The 23030-nt window shown below is 39.8% G+C and overlaps 1 protein-coding gene across 11 annotated transcripts in view; it reads right to left on the bottom strand.

Moving 5' to 3' along the window:
- Positions 1–23030, bottom strand: part of TMEM164 (transmembrane protein 164) — a 159736-nt gene that overhangs the window by 114460 nt on the left and 22246 nt on the right. Inside the window, exon 1 of one of the 11 annotated variants that reach the window (XM_075999355.1) lies at positions 2428–6065. The exons of the other annotated variants lie outside the window; for them this stretch is intronic. The gene's annotated coding sequence lies outside the window, so the exon portion shown is untranslated. Of the gene's footprint in view, positions 1–2427; positions 6066–23030 lie in introns of those variants that run through there. 11 annotated transcript variants of the gene reach the window in all.

Genomic DNA, 23030 nt, shown 5'->3' with positions numbered 1-23030 from the left:
GTCAAGTGATTTGAGACTGCCTCAAATACCCCTAGAAGGATAAGTTGTTCCAGTGCAGTCCGACTTTATTTATAGAAATGCATACCTCCAGAAGAAAATGCAGTGGCCTGGGAGTCAGAAGCACTAGGTTCTAATACTAAAACAGCTGCTAGCTATGGGCTTGGGCAAAAGAATGTGCCCTCTCTAAAGCTCTGAGTCCACATCTGTAAAAGAGGAGGAAGGCTGGATCAGCTCGAGGGTTCTCAGCACGGTTTACCAGCTCATGGGTATGTGTCATCAGGGAAGTAATTTATTATAAATAGTGCAAGTAGTGAAGTTTGCAAATGATTTGCGTATATATTCATTTGCCAGGAAAATTCGCTTTCTCACTTGTATTCCTATGTGATTTCTTGAGTTGTACAGAAAAGGTTTGAGTTACAAATACAGTGTTTAGAAATTCTGCATAACCCAAACATTACCTTCTTATTGATGTGGCCCTCAGCTTAGTCTGTTGAACATGTGAAGACCATCCATCATGTGGAGAGCAGCTACAAAAAGGTTGTGAACCCCTGGACTAGATCATTCATTCACCTGCCACAGAACCTACAACCTGCCAGACACTACGCTAAGTGCCAAGGATACCACAGTGAGTAACACAGACATGGTCTTAGCTTTTGTGGAGTATTCAGTCTGGCAGGAGGGAAGAGAAATGACAAAAAGCATGCAAATCACACTGTAATAAAAACTGTGATCAGAGTTTTGAGAGCCTGTAATGCAAACACTAGTTAGGGGTAGGCGGGAAGAGACGGTTCCAGGCAGAGGGAAAAGCATGAGTAAAGGCTTAAATGGCTCAGAGGTGACAAAGGCAAATCCAGGGAACTCAAAGTAGCTCTTTTTGCCTAGATAATATGGAGTGCCAGGGAAAACATGGTAAGAAATGATACTGCAGAGGTGAGCAGAAGTCAGATCACACAAAGCCTAGGAGGCCATGTGAAGGGGTTTAAATTATTCCCTCCAACAATAAATCCCTATGATTCTGCTTAGAGAATGAAGCTGGGATGCATGCCTGGGATCACAGGTCTGAACCTTAATGGTCTTTTCCCCATTAAAAGCACTTTTAGAAATTTTGATTAAGGGCTGGAGGGCTGGACTTCTACTCCACTTCAGATTAAACAGGCTTTTGCCGGCTGGTCTGGGAACCTGACCCACAAGAATAATATTGTGTCCATGGGAAAATGCAATCTGAATTCTAAACAGACTTCCAAAGAAACTTTTGGAACAAAACCATTCAACAGTTGTTGGGGAATGCCTGGAAAGCAATGAAACACAGGACCTTGTTTTACTCCACACAGACAGTGTTTCAAAAAGGCTGAACACTATAATCATGCTCTTAAAATAAACACAATATCCTCATTTTGATTAGTAGAGTTATATTTAGGTACAACCATTGAATGGCATTATGCAATGCCTATGACATATTTAAATTACCACAAAACCCCAGATGAGTTGGAGATGACTGGCTATTTTCACTCTAAATAAAGACAATGCAGAAATGGAGAAGAGGGTGGTATCTTTAGAAGGAAACATGGATGTAAGCCAAGTCTGAAACTTAAACACAATTTTCCTGTGTCCCTGCCCAATCAACTCTCAATTATCAAAGGAATTAATTTAACAAATATTTGAGTGCTAAGTATCATCTAATTTAGCATGTTGGAATCTCTGTTTCTCTTCACTTTCCTTATAGTATAGAGTCCTTCCTTATCTATTTGCACTTAGAAAAATACCACCTGATACCTGGAATGCTCCACTTTCCTCTCCCCACCCACTCACTTGCTCTACAAATAGTGAGTGAAACAGAAGTGTTGGTAATCTCCCAAAACTATCCTCCAAGTCCCCTCAGGTCATTTTACAGAGTAGTCTTTCTCAGAGTTGAGTATGAAGAACTATCATCTGGAGGTGGGTGGGTTAAAATTCATATTCCCAAGCCAATTCCCTCCCTTCTCCCATATCTAGACTCAATAGGTCTTGGGTAGAACTCAGGAATTAGCATTTTTAATAAGCACCTATGGTGACTTTGATACGAGTAAGTCAAGAGCTATACCTAGAGAAACACCATTGTAGATATTTTAGCTAGCTGAGTTCTAAATCCTGAACTGAAAATGGTGGCTAATGGCTCCACATTAAACTTAGCCAACGAGAAAGCTGCGTGGCACTGACAGAAGAGGGATATAATAGACGGCAGAGGAAAACAGCATCCTAGTCAATATCCCCAACTCTATTTTAGTTTTTAAAAAGCTCCCACATTTTGACTTTAATCAAACAAAAGGCACTGCCATTCCAGTGATCTACCGACACCAGAAAAGGAGCATTTAGGAAAAAAGTGTACAAGTGAGAGAAAAACAATATTAATTTGCTTGGCCCCACCGCATCTTTTTTCAGCCCCCTTACCTCTCCTGCTAGGTGTTTCCATTTCTGGGTCTCAATGCTGCTGTGGCAAGGAAGAGAGGCCAAGGCGGGGCAGTCTTCTATTATTCACCTTAATGCTTCCCAATATTACATGAATAATCAACAGTTGACTGGAAAGAGGAATAAATGAAAGGCAAATACTCCACGGAAAGGTTAAATAGGATAAAGAAGGCCCCCTGTTGGTTGAGAGCTGTGAGGTGATAAATGAACAGTCAGGAACCCTGCCTCTTTTCATTCTCACTGTTTGCCAGGAACACAGATTCAAAGCCTATAACGTCAGCACTGAGCTTGAGAGAAATAATCAGGTATCTGTGTTTTTCCACTGCTCCCCATAATACTCAGAACAGGTTTCAGCACTTAATATTAACCAACTGTTGTTGACTCAACCCAGAAGTCTACAACTGTAAAGGTAGGGGTCAAGATCTGGTCTGGTCATTTCTACTGTGAGAAAATAGGGTCTTATTCAAGCTGGCTCAAGAAAAGTGAGGTTTATGCTAAGAACACAGGTTTCCCAGGAGAATCTTAGGGCAGGAGAACTGGAAGGTGCTTCTGGATTCAGGGTGGCTGGGGAGAACAGTTCCTCTGTCTCTCAGGGCATTTCTATTCCTCTCTTACCAGCCCCCTCCGTTTACTCATGATTTCTGCCCCCTCGTAACACCAGCCTGGACATGGCCTATCATCATCTTTCAGCTCCTAATTACTGTTGTAAACTACCTTAGTTTCTCAGCCTCTCAATTCTATTTTCCAAGGAAGGGAATATGAATGGCCCAGCTCATTTTGTCAAGCCCATGTCACTCGCCAGGTGATTAGGAATGGGCTCTCTTGAGTACAGGTGGCCACTCTTAGTCTAATCAACCCAAGCAGGGAAGCACGATCTCTGGCACAGTTCATAGCTGGTCCTCGTCCCTGCCCGCTGCACAGCTGGCATACAGTGATTTGCCTTAGAAGAGGATACAGACCAGAAGGAACAATAAAATGTTATGATACAAGCCTGACGCTTAGCATGTAATTTGAAAGATAATAACATAACATGTCCATTATGAGCTTCAAACACCCATAATCTACCATGCCTTCCTAATTATGATAAATGATACTCCCGACCCCAACCCTAAAAGCATAGCCCCCTTCAACCCTATTAAACGAACTTCTTTAAACTGATTTTTAAAAAATCTAAATATGCTGTAATACAGGGGAAAACACCATGCTGCCAGCTCCCTGGGTAGAGAGGGAAGGAGAAGAGAGCATAAGACAGACAAATCCTGATAAATTGATACCACTAGCCTTTAGCCCATCTTCCTGCAAGTATTCAGTCAGTTTGCTTTACACCCCATGATCATCTTATCTTCCTCTAAGTTTCTCCAAGTGCCATGTGCGGTCAGTGTTCAATGTTAACTAGAACAAGGCAAGCAACATCACAAACCGACAGATGGCAATTGAGAGCTTATCATTCTTGGATTATTTCATTCCCTGGAGTGATACATGCCAGCGAGTAAAGTATGCTATTTTGACAGCAACCTAATAATGGCTGTCTTCTTCCACTTCTTGGCTAACTCACCCTCTAGATAACCTTCTTTTCTCCTATCAATTCCCTGTTGCAACAATAATAAATGCCACACCTGACAGAGTCAATAGGTGCTTAGCTAGTGACAAGTGCCTGGGACAGAAAAGAAAACAAAGAAACAGTGAAAACCAGTGAAAACTGACAGGTCAGAACAAGAAAACCTGGTGGCAGCCATCTCTCAAAATAAGTAACAGATAAAGAGAAATTCAAAGGTAGTGCTTCCTAGAAAACAATGTTTCTCAAACTCAGAGCAGAGCCTACTGGAAAAGAAGAGATTCCAAACAGGGCTTCAAAGACCACAGCCACAAAGCCCTAAAGACATGTGAAGGAATTCCTATGTCTCAATTATCCCTGACTAGCTTAGTTTGAGTTTTCCTGTAACTCTTACCAGTACTAATTGATTTTCATCTTATCATTTCAGGTAAGTTATGGTAGCCTCTGGAAGAGGAATGGACAGTTTAGTGCCCCTGTTGTTAGTACCCAACAGTGGCTATCAACCTTTTTGTCCCATGTGCCACTTACCATCCCTTCTTCAAAACAGCCCTTCAAAATTTCTTGCATTTCTTTCACACAACGGATATTATGCAGCTGGTAAAAAGGAATGAAGTAAAGCTATACATACTGGCACGGAAAATAGCCCAACTATATTATCAAGTGAAAAAAGGTTCAGATTATAAGGAATCATCCCATTTTTGTAAAAAAAAAGGGGGGGGTGGTAAAGAAAAAGCTCTGTTCAACCCCCCACTGCTAAATTTGACTAGCTTAAAAAAAAGAAAAAAAGGAAAAAGCTCTGAAAGAATAAATGCTACTTGTTAATAATGATTATCTCTAACACACAGGATCTTGGGGGATTTTCATTTTCTATTTTTGCCATTTTTGACTTGCTTAAATTTTTCTTACAATGCATGGTTTTTCCATCAGTAAAAGGATATTTTTAACCCCTTGCAGTTCTACTCCCATAGATATGGAAGGGAAATACTGAGAGTGGGTAATATGTAGCAGAGGGAATGGCCTGAAAAAAGTGGCAAAAATATTTTCTGTCTCCTTAAAACATCCTCCACTCCTTTTTGAGAACTTAAACCTGCATCCTTGCCTCAGGCCAGTACTTGGGATGGGCAGGGTAAGTCTTTTGTTATTTGTGCTAAAGGAGATGGCTCAGCCCAGACCTGGTAAAGGGAAGTCCTGGATGGAGCACAAGAAATGGGATGATCAAAATCATCAACTGTAGTTGAACAGTAATTGCCTGAAGCTGAGAACCCATCCTTTAAAAGTTCTGTATTTCTGTTTATTAGGAGGACGATGGCATTTCACACAGGAGTCTCCATCTTCCTCCTTTCCCAGCAAAGTAATAAAAATTCTCTTTCCTCCTCCTCAAACCACTTGTCCTCATTCTTCTGATTCAGCCTCGTGGACAAGTGCCTAGTTTTCAGTAACAGCTTTGCAAAAGCAGTCCAGTGGAGGACCCTTCCACACCCTGCACCACCAGGTGCACCAGAGGACGATGGCATTTCAGAAAGCAGTCTCCATCCTCCTCCTGTGCTGACAAAATATTAAAAATTCTCTTTCCTTCCTCTTCAAACCACTTGTTCTCCTTCTAATGCATCCCTGAGGATAAGTGGCCGAGCTTTCGGTAACAGTGGTGCCACCACAGCTTTAGTTTTCCCTTCCAAACTGAACAGGTTTTAGAGGGGCTGGAAGGTAGAAAGTAACAAAGAAGGATACCTGGTATTAGAAGAAAATTATCCATTCTGTTTACGGTAGTCAGCACTCAGTAAGTAAATCCTACTCATGAGACAGAAGACAGTGTGGTACAGCGGTCAAATGCATGGGCTCTGGAGTTTGGCTTCAAGTCCCAGCCTACTACTAACTTGTTCTACATTTCCTCTTGTTTACTGATAATGTCTGTTAAACACTTGGAAAATGTCTAGCATATGATATGCTCAACAAATGGCAGCTTTTTTTCCCATTACTTTTATTGGGGGAGCTGAAGTGCTATAATTAAAAATCATTATTAGTTATAATGTCTGTAATTTAAAATATTTTCAGTATAGACACTGAAAATATACATATGTGTGTGTGTGTGTGTGTGTGTGTCTGTTTGTTTTATTCTACCACGTAGGTCAGTTAGCTAACATTCAGTGGCGTGCCGGCAGCTTGATAGCACTGGCTAGAAAGAGTTGATTATGCACCATCTCTTCCCAACTCATTTGTTACTTTAGTGAGGACAAATTGGTAGCTTAAAATCAACCACAGAAACTAGTAAATGCTATCAATCAGACCTTTAAACATCTACCAGCACACCACTGTTAACATCTGAAGAACCCTAGCTGAAAAGACAAACACCAGGGGTGATTAGTTAGCAACTGAAATCTCTAATGAAAGCCCATAATCAAGAACTACAAATCAATAATAAAAAAGACAAACCCAGGTTTAAAAAAAAAAACAGGCAAAGGACTTGAACATTTTTCCAAAGGTATATTAATACGAACAGCCAAAAAGCACATGAAAAGATGCTCAGAATCATTAGTCATTAGGGAAATGCAAAACAAAACCATAATGAGATGCCATTTCACACCTACTAGGATGGCTATAATTTTTAAAATAGAAAATAACAAGTGCTGGCAAGGATATGGAAAAAATGAAACCCTCGTACATTACCAGTGGGAATGTAAAATGGCTCAGTTGCTGTGGAAAACAGTTCAGCAGTTCCTTAAAAAGCTAAACACAGAATTATCATATGACCCAGCAATTCTACTCCTAGATATATACATACCCAAAAGAACTGAAAACAGGGACTCAAACAGATACTTGTGTGTCAATGTTCATTGCAACATTATTCACAATAGCCAAAAGGTAGAAACAACCTGATGTCCACTGATAGATTAACAAAATGTGGTATATACATTCAATGGAATATTATTCAGCCTTAAAAAGGATTTAAGTTCTGATACATGCTTCAACCTTGAAAACACTGTGCTAAGTGAAACGCCAGACATAAAAGGACAAATATTGTATGATTCCACTTACAAGAAGTTCCTAGAATAGGCACACTCATAGAAACAGAAAGTAGAACAATGGTTACCAGGAGATAGGGGAGGGAGGAATGGGAAGCTGTTGCTTAATGGGGACAGAGCTTCTGTTTGGGGAGATAAAAAAAGTGTTGGAAGTAAAAGTGGTGGTTGCACAACACTGTGAATGTACTTAATGCCATGAAATTCTACACTTAAATATGCTTAAAATGGCAAACCTTATGTTATATATATATTTTACCACACTTTTTAAAATTAATAATGTAGTATACAAAAAACCACTCAATTGTACATTGTAAGTAGGTAAATTGTATGGCATATGAATGACTTTTCAATAAAGCTGACTTTTTTTTTTGACAGAGTCTCACTCTGCTGCCTGGGCTAGAGTGCCGTAGCGTCAGCCTAGCTCACAGCAACCTCAAACTCCTGGGCTCAAGCCATCCTCCTGCCTCAGCCTCCCAAGTATCTGGGACTACAGGCATGTGTCACCATGCTCAGATAATTTTTTCTACATATTTTTAGTTGGCCAATTAATTTCTTTCTATTTTTAGTAGAGATGGGGTCTTGCTCTTGCTCGGGCTGGTTTCGAACTCCTGACCTTGAGTGATCCTCCCGCCTCGGCCTCCCAGACTGCTAAGATTACAGGTGTGAGTCACTGCACCCAGCCAATAATAAAGCTGACATTTAATCAAGGCATGGGAGAATTTTAGGGGGTGAAGGGAGTATTCTCTATCTTGACTGGGATGTTTATACAAACTTATGCACTTGCCCAAACTTGTAGAACTGTACCCTAAAAAGTGTGAATTTTACTATACATAAAATATACCTTAATTTGTTTAAATGGGAAAAAAGCTTCAGCTCTGAAGCACTTCTGATGGTTTGTTCATTAGAACAATGGATACTAGAAATGATATTTCACCAGAGAAACTGCTTGATGTTCAAGATAGGCAGCAGATTAGTTAGAGATATTATTCAGTTGCTCCCATCTTTGCATGAATTGGATATAAGACTCTAGTTAGCCCAATGTCCTTGACCCCTTTGGGTCAAGGGACCCCTTTGGACAGCTTAGACTCAGAAGTCTCAACAAATCTTATATCCAGACACTTAATGGAGGATTTGGATGTGCCCTCTGATTAGAAAGTAAGTAGAATCCTACTCGCTGGAATATTGTCACATTTATGTCTGGTGAACCTCTCAAGCAAGACAGTGGTTGGAAAGAAAAAGAGCTAGAATGTCTCTGGGTGTACAGATCAGGCTATATGATTGTTTTGTGCTTGATTTTAAATAAATGTTTCTGTGGCAGAATTTGATCAGAATTGCTTTCACTGTAATATACCGGTCATGGAGAGTAAACCTATAGCCCTCCCCTGCCTCTAACTATTGGAGATTAATCATATCCTCCAGAATAGGATCCAATAACTGTGGGCAACAAAATTGGCTTAGGTCAATTTGCAACAAATACTTTAGAAACTTCTGAGCAAATAGGGGTGTGTCTGATCTGAGAATGCAGTAAGTAAAATCACAACAGAAGCAGCAAAGAAACAACCTATTTTTCCATTCTGTCTGAATGGGCTAGTGGGGGTAAGGGGGTAGGAGCTGTGTTTGTTACTTCTTTACAAAGTAATACTATTAATTGGATTTGTTTCACAGAAACATTTCCCATTTAATCTGTTGCTTGCCAATGTATTTTATCCAAAGGGTCAGAGTCGAACTTCACAATATGGATCCAGGAAAAAAGATGACATTTAACAGTGGCATCTCTTTAAATCAAGCTGAAAGTTAGGGCCCAAATATCAGTTTTCAGGAGTGTCCACTAGCCTCACAGGCAACATGGTTAGTTGCCACTAAATGTCAGGACTTGAGCCTAAGCAGCAGGTAACCTCAGACGGTAGGTGGGCCAAAGGAAAAAGGTTTCAACCAAAGTAAAGATCAGCAGAAAGTACTAAGCGAAAAATTCATTCAGCTCATTTTTGTAAAAACAAAACAAAAAAAAAAATCACACTACCCTGTATTCTGTCATCATGAAAAGTGAGTCTGTAGACAACTCCTTAAATACAGATAGAGAAAAGCTGCTGGGAACCCACACACTAATTGAACGAACAGAGATGCTGCTACAGCTCTGAGGTCTTAGTCTCTGGGGACCTAGATCAAGGGGGACCTAGATCAAGGAGGACCATGACACTGGTTCCATTTCCCTAAGTATTTTATAAAAGAAACATACCAAGTCATTCGATTAAAAGAGGGCTGTAGCCCGAAAAATACATAAATTGCTTGAAGAAAACTCAATGTATAAAAATCAAGATTTAACAACCAAGAAATTTGACAGCTGTAATTCACACTACCAAAGGGGTATGTCTAAGAAGATTTCTGTGGAATTCTTTACTTTGTGCAAGCTGCCTCTCTGCACTTAAAGTAGAATTTAACATATAGATTTGTATCACAAGCAATTTTTCACTTACTCTTACAAAAGAGATACAACAGAGATGAGTAAGTTTGGAGAGAATGACTTAGAGTTGGCTCTTAGAAAGCAGTTTCCTTAATATTTTATTTTAATATCTATGACTATATCTCCAAGCTGGTTGCAATGATCCAGTCCTATTCTTGTTTATTAGGGTCACCATTCAGGCAGTAGACATGGAAACCCCCTCAGCCTTCGAGGACTTCGATGTCAATGCTCTCCCAGAAATCCTGCCCCTTGCCAGGAATGACAGCTCATGCCTGTGATCCCAGCACTTTCAGAGGCCAAAGTGAGAGGAGGACTTGAGGCCAGGAGTTCAAGACCAGCCTGGGCAATGTAGCAACACCCCGCCTCTACCAATAATTAAAAAAAAAAAAATTAGCAAGGCATGGTGGCATATGCCTGCAATCCTAGCTACTCAGGAGGCTGAGATGGGAGGATAGCCAGAGGTCAGGAATTCAAGGCTGCAGTGAGCTATGATCATGCCACTGTACTCCAGACAGAGCAAGATCCTTAAAAAAAAAGGAGTGTGAGAAATCCTGGCCCACACAGTACAGAACAATTAAAATGCAGACCCACTGAATCCCTAGAATACAACTCTAAGTGAAACAACTCTGCTAAGTAGAACAACTCTGCTAGTTAGTTTTGTAAGGGAAGTGATAGGATAATTAATTTCTGGTATTATTTCTGATGATTAAAAGATCAACTGGAAAACATTCCTTAAAGCCAGGCCAATAGAGTATCCCAGGATGGGGGACCATGACCCAAGTATGGAACACAAGGTTTCCCTCAGTCAAAAACAATATACCACCCCCATTCCTCCAGTGCAGAAAGTAGAAGCTATTATTCTGGGAATCTACTCTCAAAAAGGCCAACAGCGGCTTTGTCATCCATCCATCTGTTCCACTCCACCCCTGCCTTCAGACAGGGCAGAAATCTCTTAGACAGGCGGCGATCGCCTTAGATTTCCTTGGTGAAGGCAGTTCTAGAGCTTTCCTCAGTCATCCAGCACCTAGGAACCCTCCCTCTGTTAAGAAAATCTGCCTTATTAAATCCTTCATACCTGATGTCTCTTGCGTTGAGGATATGTATCTTGAGCTTCAGAAAGGCAAAAGTAAGCATGCTGAGGGATGAGCGAAAAGGATGTTGGATCAATGAGCTTAACCTTGTGGTTGTTACAAACATAAATGAACTGCCTTAAAAATAATAATAACAAAACAACTGCCTTTATTAGGTCCTAGGAACCTTGCCATACAGATACTTTCTAATCCTTACAATAACCATGCAAGGCAGACATTGTTATCCCCATGTTACAGACAGGTAAACTGAGGTTTAAAGAATTTAAGAAACTTACCTAAGCTCAACCAGCTAGCAAGTGGCAGAACCAAAATTTTAATCCACTAGTGTCTCACTCCAGTAGTATCTAGCAGAAATGTAGCAATAAATCTGTGTAGCAAGAATCCATGCTCCCGAGCCTTAAAGTATACCACTTCTATCAGGAGAGAAACCATTCAAAGATAATTGATTTTTACAAAAATCTTAAGTGTACAGCTCAAGGTGGCTTTTTAAAATTTTTTCCCTTTTCCCCCCTGCCCCTAATAGCAACTCAAGGCAAGAACTTTTCTCTTTAATCGGGCATCAGTGAGGAAGCTGCTTCTCTATGCCAAGATAGAGAAGTGCTACCCTCAGTTATTCTAGTTGTCTCTCAAGGGCAGGGGGTGAGGTGAGGCCCACGCAAGGCCACCTTCTCTATCAGCAAGTGGCCCCTGTCAATTATGAGTGAGATAGAGAGGACACTCAGTTCTCAGCTGCAAGCTCTGCTGACCCCTGGAGATTTAACTGTCAGCTGTGTCAAGGGTTTCTGAAGACTTCTGGGTATGATTTAATTAGAGCATGTTTTCCTAAAAGGGAGGTTGTTTCCCAAAAGGGCCATCTTCCTGAGTCAAGGTGGGCCTGGAGTGTGGGAATAGGTAGAGTAGAGAACCAGGAGGCTGGGCGGGCCAGGTATGTGGGATGGGGCCATGAGAAGAGAGGGAGAGTCCAGTCACTTTGATAGTGTTATTGTCATCAATGAGTCCAGAGGCAGATCTCTAGGAGCATGGCAGTTAATAATTAAGCCCATTTGCTAAGGTCACAACACAGTTATGGAAATAAATGTAATGTAATAAGAGACATGGTGAAGGTAGCAAGGAGCAGGCAGCAGGAGGAAATATAAATGTTCCACTTAACTGAAAGGTGAAAAATGAGATTAAAAATATTCTCCTAAAAATACAATTAGAAATTTGCTACTGGCTGTTAAAGGAAGTAGGCAAGTGGGAACAGAACGAGTAGGCTCCCAGACTGTTTCTGAAGAGTCAAGAAGCCATTTAAAACACACCTTTCAAGGCACCAGAGTCACAGATGGCAATTCTGCCTGTGGCTAAGCAGAGGTGCCCGCCCTGCCTTCCCTGACACAGGCAGCCATTCTCCACCATCCCCCAACTATAAGGCCTCAGCACTATGCTGGCATGTATCTGAGCCACAGGAAGGCACACAATAACTGGAAGCTAATGCAAAAATAAATCATTTGTGTTTTCTGATGTGGCTGGGTTTTGATGGAGTTTGTGAATCACTACTGCCCAGCCCCATCCACTGAAGGAGGGGCCAATACCTCACATCCTCTCCCAGCAGTTTGCATACGCCTTGCAAAGGTGACCTTGCAACACCACTCTCATCTGTCACTCTTCTTTTCATGAATCTTTAATGGTACCCTATCACCAACCGTATCAAGTCCAAATGTGTCCTCTTGGTATTCCAGCTTGTTGTGCTCTGCCTCCACCCTACCAATCCGGCACCATCTCCCTTTTCACGCAGTGCAGACCTCCTGCTGGAGTCAGTTTCCATTCTGAACCAAACTCACAGCTACTTCTCTCTCTCCATGCCGGTTCTACCAGGGTCCGGGCTGCCACTCCAAAATTCCAGGCAGCCACAACTTCGATGTTACTATAGGTTACTGTAAATACCCAGCTTCTCTTGGCCATTAAAAAAGGGACTGTACCTTTAAATATTCTATATGATCCTGTACCATCCAATATGGTAGCCACTAGCTGCATGTGATTATTTAAAGTATTTAAAATTAAATAAAATGTATTCCTTCCTCCCACACCTCCTCAAAATTTATTTCTTCAAAGAATTGATAACTCAATATCTGACGTGGATCTAGCGTGATCTTAATTGTTATGTCTAAAATGATTTCACTAAAACAATCCCAGAGTGCCACCGGCAGAGATCACAAAGAAGTAAAACGGGGCACTTTCAATGCTATCTTCTAGAACAGATAGGTCTTCAAAGAGAGTTCAAACAGGAGCTATTCAAACAGGTAGATTATCAATGGCTAAACTATTATAGGCAAAGATAATCAGTGATTAAGGACCCAACATACACCTTAAAGCTCTTCTTTCAAATAGGGAATATAAGAGAAAGCCTATTTTAAAAGGCCCTTATTTTCAATGGTTTCTCAATTATCTGTAGGAAGCTCTGACTTAGTTGTATACAGTTTGATATATGTGTCTACCATTAAATCCAGATCATGTTTTATATCAAAATTTACGACAATTAAAGTTTGAATGGAAGAGCCTGCCATTGTTGTTCCACATCTGGTTGTTGCTGTTTACATTCCTTTGTTGAGCCTACATCTTCATAAGCTTTTTAGCAGGTGTATGTTGGACATTTCTGTTTCATGGTTAGGACAAAAGCAGGCCATGGATACTGACAACTGACTTGTCTTTTTCTTCTGTCTGTTTCCATGACTTTACTGCCTCATCTTGATTTATAAGCAAAACCTGGAAAAGCTACAAAAATAAGTGTTTTGTGGTTTATCTAGAAATATAGAAAATACTGCTGTTATTTTTGGTGAAGAAAATAAATTTTGTATAGTTTATTTCAATCTAAATAAAATGTGAATTTTGTTTTAAAAAATTAAATAAAATGAAAATAAATCAGTTCCTCAGTTTCAGTAACCATATATCAAGTACACGATAGCCACAACGTGGCTAGTGACTACCATATTGGACAGGGCAGATATAAAATATTTATATTACAGAAACTTCTACCAGACAATACAATATTATATTATACTATATAAACAAGAGAATAGTAACCTAATATATGCTCGAATTGTTCTTTATCATCAGCTGGAAAACTTGATGATCCAGATTTCACAAAGAGTGACTAGGACTTAGAGATACAGCCCATCTTAAGTAACCAGCAGAGCATCTCTTATCAGAGATCCCAATCAGTTCTGTAAATATCACAGGTAATTGCAACATCACATTTTTGAAAAGGTCACATGCGGCAGACCTCAGGAACCTTTCAACAAAGCACTACTAGACTAGTCAGTCCACTGTACACTAACCTCTTTGCTAGGCTCTGTGAATCAATACAAAGATAACATGACCCAGTGTCCCTGCCCTAGGGAAACAGCTGGTACAGAGATAACCACAAAAGGAGTCAGAAAGAGATAAGAACCATGAGAGAGGTACACAGTACTACTGGGACTCAAAAACAGAGAGATCACATCAAATGGAAATAGGGAGGACTCCAGGGATAGGTAGATTAATTCAGATCTGGATTGGGCTCTAATGGATGAGTAGAATTTTGACAGAAGGAACTAAGAAGATGAAAGGGGAAACTGCATGAGCAAAAAAGGAAGCAAGTTAGGGCCTAGGGTGTGTTTATGAAAAAGTGAGTCAAAGAAGAACTATGACAACTAGTAAATAATCATTTGAAATTTTTTTTCTAGTCACCCTAATAATCAAACGATGATACATTAACTTAGATGTCATTTTTTAAAAGATTTTGCTTTAAAAAAAAGATTTTGCTTTAGTGAGAATATCTGATGTTGGCAAGGATGAGGTGGAACAGGTTCTCTCTGTTCCCATTGCTTATGGGACTGTAAATGAGCACTATCTTTTTGGAAATCTTAAAAATATTCATATCCCCTGATCTAATCATTCCACTTCAAGGAAAATGAAATAATCTGAAACACAAGGATTTATGCTCAAAGACAGTTTTTGTAATGTTATATATATAACTGCAAGGAATAGGAAATAATATGGTTAATTATGAGCTAGTTATAGGATGGAGTACTATACAGCCATTAAGAATTATGCTGACAAGTTTTAAATGACAAAGAAAAAGTTTATGAGAATATTAAGTGAAAAAAATCAGGGTACAAAATTGGTAATATATAGTATAGTTACATGTAAAACAGTATAAATAGAAAGATGAAAATTAGCCAAATAAAATGTTAACATTTTGGTGGCAAGATTATGGGTGATTTTTATTCTCTATATCAAGGGTCAGCAAACTATGGCCCACGAACCAAATACGGCCCACTAATTTGTATATAGTTTTATTAAAATTCTGTCATACACGTTCACTTACATATTATCACTATCTGTGGCTGCTGGTGTGCTTCAATGGCAGATGTGAGCAGTTGTGACAAAAACAGCATGGTTCACAAAGCCTAAAACATTTACTATCTGGTCATTTACAGAAAAAGTTTACCAAACTCTGTATTTCCCAAATTTTCTATAATGCATATGTGTTACTTTTACAATCCTTTCCCAAACGGTCTATTTCCACATTGTGAAAGTCCTTAAGGAACAGCCTAACAATTTCGGATTTTATTTTGCAAGTAACTAGGAGCACCAGAAGTTTCTGAGGAGGGTGGGACATGATCTGACACAATGCCAACTAGTAAAACATGGAACACCAGGTCATTTGAGAAGATGGAATTTAAACTGTATGCCAGTCTGTGATTCATCAACAGCTGTGATTCTGGGCCACTTCTCATTTACAAGAGAAGGTTAGCCTAAGATCTGGCTTACTATTGTTTTCAAGCTTCCTCCTCTGAATGAATCCTATGACACAGCCTGTAGTAATGATTGATGGAATTTTTCCTTCCAAAGAAGAGGGGGCCATATGCAAAGTTTTGAGTTTTGCCTGGAAAAGGAGTTTGATAGTTTAGGGTGGTATTTCCATCTTCTTGAAGTCAGTCCTCCATTTTCTAAGCTTTTTCCTGTTTCTTACTTTATTTTCCTATTCTACAAGTATGAAGGGATAACAGGGAAATGGTACAGGTGAAAGAGAGGGAAAGGCACAAAAGTAGAGAATAGAAAATATTTGACACCCCTGTCTTAAGAGCCCTCAAAAAGCCCTCAGACCTACCCACCCTCAAAATCTGATCAAGAAGACCCTAAGACCCATCCCCACTGAATATGGGCCATCTCTTTGGTTTTACTGTTAGAAACGGAAACAGCCATCTCTCTAAGAGAAAGCCTTTATTGCCACAAGCTTCCTACAAGTTCTCTATGCCTTCGCCACCTACCTCAGGCCTATTTTCCCAGGAGAACGGAAAAGATCCAGTTCATACAACCAATTGTTTACTCATACTCTCAGGCAAGAACACATTTAAAGGATGGAAATGGTCTGAAGTGTAGTTTCCTTTCAAATAAAACACTACCAATTACAAAGAAGATTAATCATCTACAGAATAAGAAATTAAACTACCATAATTTATTATCTGATGGCATAAAAACACAGTGAATAGGTCTCCGGGTTTTGTTTTTCTTTAAACATATGATATTTTTTGTATTACAGCAAATTAAGGCTATAAATTTCACTTGGGGCACCTCATAAAATGGAACAATTCACATGTAACTCTGCTGGTTTTTTTTCTTTAATTTTATTTATATTGTATTTTATTGGTGAGGGAGGTAGAAAGAGAGAAGATACAAAATGCACAGAGGTGCTCAATTATTTAACAGATCATATTTAACATTTCATATTTTAACATAAACTCGTGCCAATAATTGTTCTCACGAGCTTTCTGAACCATTAAACTACATTGCTCTCTTTCTTTAAATCAAATATAAGTAATTTGTTGTCATAGCAATGCTTCTTCCTACTCCAAAATAGTTCAATACATGCTTTGTTTCAGCAGGCAACTATCTGTCTACCAAAAATTGGTCATTCTTGTCCATCTCTTTGACAAATGTCTTATTAAATTTAGCTGCCTGGCTTTTACAGTCATCAGGAGACTGTATTTCTACAGCACTTTCTAGCACCTGTACAGGAAAGGGGCTTATAGGACCTCTCAGGAACTGCCTGGAAACACATCACAGCTAAGTCGCTGGGTGACAGCCAATCTCTGTAGTCATGATGACAACAATCCTTGGCATTATTACCCAGCTTTACGGTTTATAGAGTGCTGTCACCCACTTGATTGTATTTGAGGCAGTATTCTAGATGAAGCTTATATGCTTCAATTTGCTGCATCATGTCAGTTAACTGAGCTCATCAGTAGTGAGTCACATTTGCTCTTTCCTTTACTTTCTGAGATTGAGTTCTGCTTTTCTACCCTTTTGATGTAGTATATATTAAGCTAATGAGGGCAATAACTAAGCTTTTGAAATTTCAAACAGAAGCAACAACAGAGGCGTAGAATAATACCATTTTGTCAGTTCCTTGTGCAATGGCCCACTAACGGATATTAACTGTAAACACGAGGCCACACTCCACAGTCAGTGCCAATATTAAAGCTAATCTCATATTTACAGGGCATGTTTTCAGTTTCCAAAGGCTTTTAACAAAAATGATCTCATTTGAACTGCACCTCCTGTCCACCCATCCCCCCAACACACATAAACACAGCTGGATCAGGATGTGTGTACCTAAAATCCTAATCTCTGTCTTGTAGTTTACCCCTGTTTAAATAAGGATAAGGAATTAGTGTTTCCAATTCCAGTTCCTTCAAGCCGTGACCTTTATTTCATGCAACCATATTCTGTAAAGCTTAAAGGCCCCCTCTCCCACCAAGTTGGATTTTTTTCACACTATACTTTTGTGAGAAATGCAAATTTGAAGGAAAAGATCAGAGAGTAGGGAGAAATATTCTTAGATATTAACTAAGGTCTTTAAAAAGAAGAGACCAGGACTAAAAAAGCAGATCTCACGGAAGTAGAGAGTAGAATAGTGGTTACCATAAGTAGGGAAACACAGAAAAAGGGGAGATAGCCAAAGGTTGGGTAATAGATAAATGTATTGAATTATCACACTGTACTTCATAAATGTGTACAAGTATTATATGTCAATTGAAAATAATAATAAAATGGCCAGGTGCTGTGGCTCACACCTATACTCCCAGCACTTTGGGAGGCCGAGGTGGGAGGATCACTTGAGCCCAGGAGTTCAAACAGCCTGAGAAACATAGCAAGATCCCGTTCTCTACAAAAAATAGAAAAGTTAGCCAGGCATGGTGACGCATGCCTGTAGTCCCAGCTACTCAGGGGGCTGAGGCAGGAGGATCGTTTGAGCCCAGGAGTTGGAGGTTGTGGCAAGCTATGATCCTGCTACTGCACTGTAGCCTGGGAAACAGAGTGAGACTCTATTGTTAAATAAACAAAATAATTAATAAAATAAAAGCAAAAAAATTCTTTTAAATTTTGAAAAGAGAAGGGGGCAAGGAGATAGATTACCAGAAACTTCTACTTTTCCTTTATACATTCCTGTATTTCTAATTTCTTTATTTATGATCATATGCTACTTCTATAATCAAAAAAAAGTTGTTTTTTTTTAAAAAAAATGAAGAGACAGAGGAATATGGCCACATTTAAAAGAAAAGATGCCCAAAACAAGGGGTCCTAACTGGCTTATCTGCTCCCCCTTCTTTGAGACTCTCCAGTGGGAAAGAAGGACTAGCAAAGAGGACCAGCTCGGAGTGCTTATTTCGGAAATGCAATCAGAATCAGGAGCTGCCCTAACAGAGCCTGAAAACAAGATTTCACAGCACCACGTAGGGTCAAGAGCTCGAGCTGAAAAGTTCCATTCCCACCCATATGTGACCAAATGTAATTTGTTTCTCTGTATGCCTTCCAGCTTCACATAGTCTGATTCCATTTGAAAATCTAATAAAAGGCGTAGTAGTTGCCATCATTTCTGTTGCTTGGTCCTTATGAGCACTTGTCTCCTACAGACTTTTTTTTTTTTTCTGTAGCGTGAACAGAGAAGCTAACAAATTATTTAGAACTCCTACACAACTATTAACTCAATTTCTCCATACCTCACTCTTGTCAGGGGGAAGGGGAATAAGTATTTACCTATATAAAGTATTTACAGTCATCAAACTTAAAAAGCAGAGAGGTAACAGGATTGGGGCCAGGTCTCACAGAAAATGCTAGGCAGTAGGAACAAGAATGCCTAAGGGTCTGAAACCTGTTGGACAAACCAGAAGTAATGTCTATAGGGCCCAAGAGAAATAAAGCTCTCCTTCCCAACCCCTCCCCCAACCCAAAGGAACACAACTCTCAAAGTGTTTTAATGATGACAAAAGCCTCCTGCACTTGAGGGTATAAGACTGTTAATTTTGATCAGCAATGTCAAATTTAAGAATTTAATTCTTTAAACTGAAAAGGTGCAATTTTGATTTTAAGTCTTTCTTCCCCGGAGCTCAAAATCCAATTTCTCCGGTTCACCTAGAAGGATGCTTTTGCTATCACCAAGCCACCCTTATTGATCTATGTACAGGCTAAGTTGCCACAGAACCCCTGTATTGAACATTCAATCAATAGATGTTAACAAATAAATCCAAAACATAACTTACTATACCTAATAACATAGCCTCAAAATATATAAAGTAAAAGTTGACAAAAGTTTCTTCTTCTAAAAGAAGAAATAGATAGATCCACCTTTGTGGTAGTAAATTTTAACAACTCTCCCAGTAATTGATGGATTAAGCAGACAATAAATTGGGTGGGGTGACTGAAGTGCAGGAAAATTAACAAGGTTGTTCTAGTGGACACTTGGCCTCATGCTGGGCCACAACACAAGTCTCCACAAATTTCAAAGAAACAGAACATACAGATCATATTCTTATCACAATGTTATTAAGTTAGAAATCAACAATTAAAAAAGGTTTAGAAAATTCCTTTTAAATCTTGCTAAACAATGGATTAAGAAATCACAATGCAAATGACAAAATACTTTTGGAACTGAACAATAACAAAATATTACAGGATATCAAAATCTGTGGAATGTAGCTCAAACAGTAGGTGGCAAAAATCATTAGACTTTAATGCATAAAGTCAAATAAGAAAATCTGAAAATAAATGAGCTAGGCATCCTATCTAAGTTAGAAAAAGAACAAGAAGCAAAAACTCAAAGAAAATGTGATAAACAAATTTAAAAAACAAGCAGAAATTAACAAAATAGAAAATAGACATATAATAGTGAGGATCAACAGGGCCCAAATTGCATCCTATAAAAGATAAATAAGGCCGGGACTGGTGGCTCACACCTGTAATCCTAGCCTTTGGGAGGCCTAGGCGGGTGGATCATTTGAGCTCAGGAGTTCAAGACCAGCCTGAGCAAGAGCGAGACCCCATCTATACTTAAAAATAGAAAGAAATTAATTGGCCAACTAAAAATATATAGAAAATATTTGCTGGGCATGGTGGCGCATGCCTGTAGTCCCAGCTACTCGGGAGGCTGAGGCAGGAGGATCGCTTGAACCCAGGAGCTGGAGGTTGCTGTGAACTAGGCCGACACTCGGCACTATAGCCCCGGCAACAGAGTGAGACTCTGTCTCAAAAAAAAAAAAAAAAAAAAAGAAAAGAAAAGGATAGGGTGCCCACTATTGCTACTTCTATTAAGCATTCTACTGGAAGTCTTAACCAAGCAGTTAAGTCAAGAAAAAGATATATATATATATATATATATATATATATATATATATATCCCATAAAGAGACAAAGGTCTCATTATTTGCACATTATGTATGATTACCAACATAGAGAGCCCAAAGGCATTCCCAGATAAATTAATTATAATTAACTTAAAAGCATTTAGCAAGGCTGCTGGATATAAAAATGATGCACAAAAATCAATTACATTTCTAAAGACCAGCAACTAACAAAATTACAACATGTATATTAAAAAAGAAAACCAGATGACTAGAGACTCTACAGAGTAATTGGTTACATTTCTGGACTGTGGAATCAGACTACCTAGTTTCTAATCTAAACTTCACCCCACTAGCTGTGTGACTTCGGACAAGCTATTCTGTTGCTCTGTACCCTACCTTTTAGAATTCAAGTGCTGATTAAATGTGTTAATACACATAAAGCACTTAGAACAGTGCCTTGTATAAAGCAAGGGCTAAATAAATGTGAGCTGTTATTATTACTGTGAAGAGGTAGCTAATAAGCCTATTACCCAGGGCTCCAAGATCCTAACTATTGGACTGCAATACATCTTCAAGGTAAAGAGTTAAGGAGTCACCTGTCACAGGAGGCCAGTGAAACTCACTCATGTTTCCCCGAAGGCTGGGCACTGAACTCCCACACCCAGCATACAGCTCATTACCCACACACCCTGCTGTCTACAGAATAATTAGCAGAAGAACACACCCATTCTCTGGAGATTTCCACCCCAATCTTACCAACTCTTTAATGGGGAGCAAAAGTCAACAACTTTAAGCTTCCTAGGAGGACAAAATCCAGAGTTCCTAATGACTACTCTTCATCATCAAAAGAAAAGGCAGACGCTTCAGACAGACTAAAGCCAGGAGAAGGTCACGAGGTATTAGAAGAAAGGCTGTTGTTACTGGCTCCATTTCTTGGGGGGGAAGGAGGAAAACAGTAAGTAATACTTTTTAAATACCTACTATGTACCACATGGTGTTATCAGGGCTTTAGAAATATAAACTCACTTAATTCTCTCAATAACCTGAAGAGGTAGATAGAATTCTTAGCCACATTTTACAAATGAGAAACATGGTAAGAGTAATTAGGTGACTTGCTTAAAGTCACACAGCTCATGAGCAATAGAAATTAGCTTCAAACTCAGATATGACTCCAAAGCCCTATGCCAAGCCAGAAGAAAAGAAATAAAGGAGGCAAGTTCCTGAAATGAAAGGAGGGTTGTGGGTACTACGTGTGCGAGGTTGTGTATTTCAATTCTTCTTCTGAAACCAGAGGCCAAAATTAGAATGGGAATGCAGACAATAATTATGTGAATAGAAGACTGAAAGCAGCAAACCAGCAGGGTATCCAAGTTAGGAAGTACTCAGATGAAATGCTGGTGCCATTTCGTGGCATGACTGAGCAATATTTAAAAAAAAAAAAAAAAAAAAAACAGAAATACTGCCACTCTGTGGCTTCATCTCACTCATTTTTTTCCCCTGAAAACCAGGATATTCATAGCAGGAACATGCACTCATATGAACTTACCCAGACCTAGGTGAGAAGGAGGTAAAAATCAACTTGTGGTGCAGGACTGGGAGCTGAATAACAACAGGATGTATGCACAGCGTGGGTGTTGATGCCACCTGGTTTTTAACTCCTTTGGTATAGCAACAAGCCTGGGCTTATTGACTTAGCTGCCCTGATACCTGAGGCCAGAAATGCTGAGTATCCCAAGGGCTTCAACCTGGGACCAGTGAGCAGAATGTGAGCAGAAAACTAACATTTGTGCAGCACTGACTATGTGCCAAGCAGCACTGCCATCATACACCTGTTAGGGGTTCTTCTGTCCCAAGATAAATGATTTTGTTCCTCCTAGTGGCAGTAGCTAATCTTCTCTGCCTTACAAGAAGAGACATACATGAAGCAGCAGCAGAAAAGAGCCTGGCTTTGAGACAGTCCCTTGGAGCCCTGCCTGATACAAGCTGATACACAAACCATCCAAAATAAGGGACTCTAGGTTCAAGAACGACACAAACACAGCTCCCCTCCCCAATAATAACAACATACAAATATTTTTAAGATCAAAGCTACCATTCTTTTTTTTTTTTTTTTTAAGGCAGAGTCTTGCTCTGTTGCCCAGGATAGAGTGCAGTGGTATCATCATATCTCACAGCAAACTCAAACTCCTGGGCTCAAGTAATCCTCCTGCCCCAGCCTCCCAAGCAGCTGGGACTATAGGTGTACACCACCACACCCAGCTAATTTTTCTATTTTTGATAGAGATGGGGTCTCACTCTTGCTCAGGCTGGTCACGAACTCCCGAGCTCAAGCAATCCTCCTGCCTCGACCTCCCAGAGTGCTAGGATTACAGGTGTAGGCCACTTACCTGGCCCAAAGCTACCATTCTAACTGCAGCATCAGATAGGTTTCATACATTTTTTTTTTTTTTTTGAGACAGAGTCTCCCTTTGTTGCCCAGGCTAGAGTGAGTGCCGTGGCATCAGCCTAGCTCACAGCAACCTCAAACTCCTTGGCTCAAGCAATCCTCCTGCCTCAGCCTCCCAAGTAGCTGGGACTACAGGCATGCACCCCCATCCCCGGCTAATTTTTTCTATATATATTAGTTGGCTAATTCATTTCTTTGTATTTATAGTAGAGACGGGGTCTCGCTCTTGCTCAGGCTGGGTTTCAAACTCCTGACCTTGAGCAATCCGCCCGCCTCGGCCTCCCAGAGTGCTAGGATTATAGGCGTGAGCCACCGCGCCTGGTCTGGTTTCATACATTCTTAACCCTAGTGGTCCTGAATACAAGATC

Source organism: Microcebus murinus, chromosome X, assembly GCF_040939455.1.
Source record: "Microcebus murinus isolate Inina chromosome X, M.murinus_Inina_mat1.0, whole genome shotgun sequence".
Lineage (NCBI taxonomy): Eukaryota > Metazoa > Chordata > Mammalia > Primates > Cheirogaleidae > Microcebus > Microcebus murinus.
This window is presented reverse-complemented; position numbering and strand designations above follow the sequence as displayed.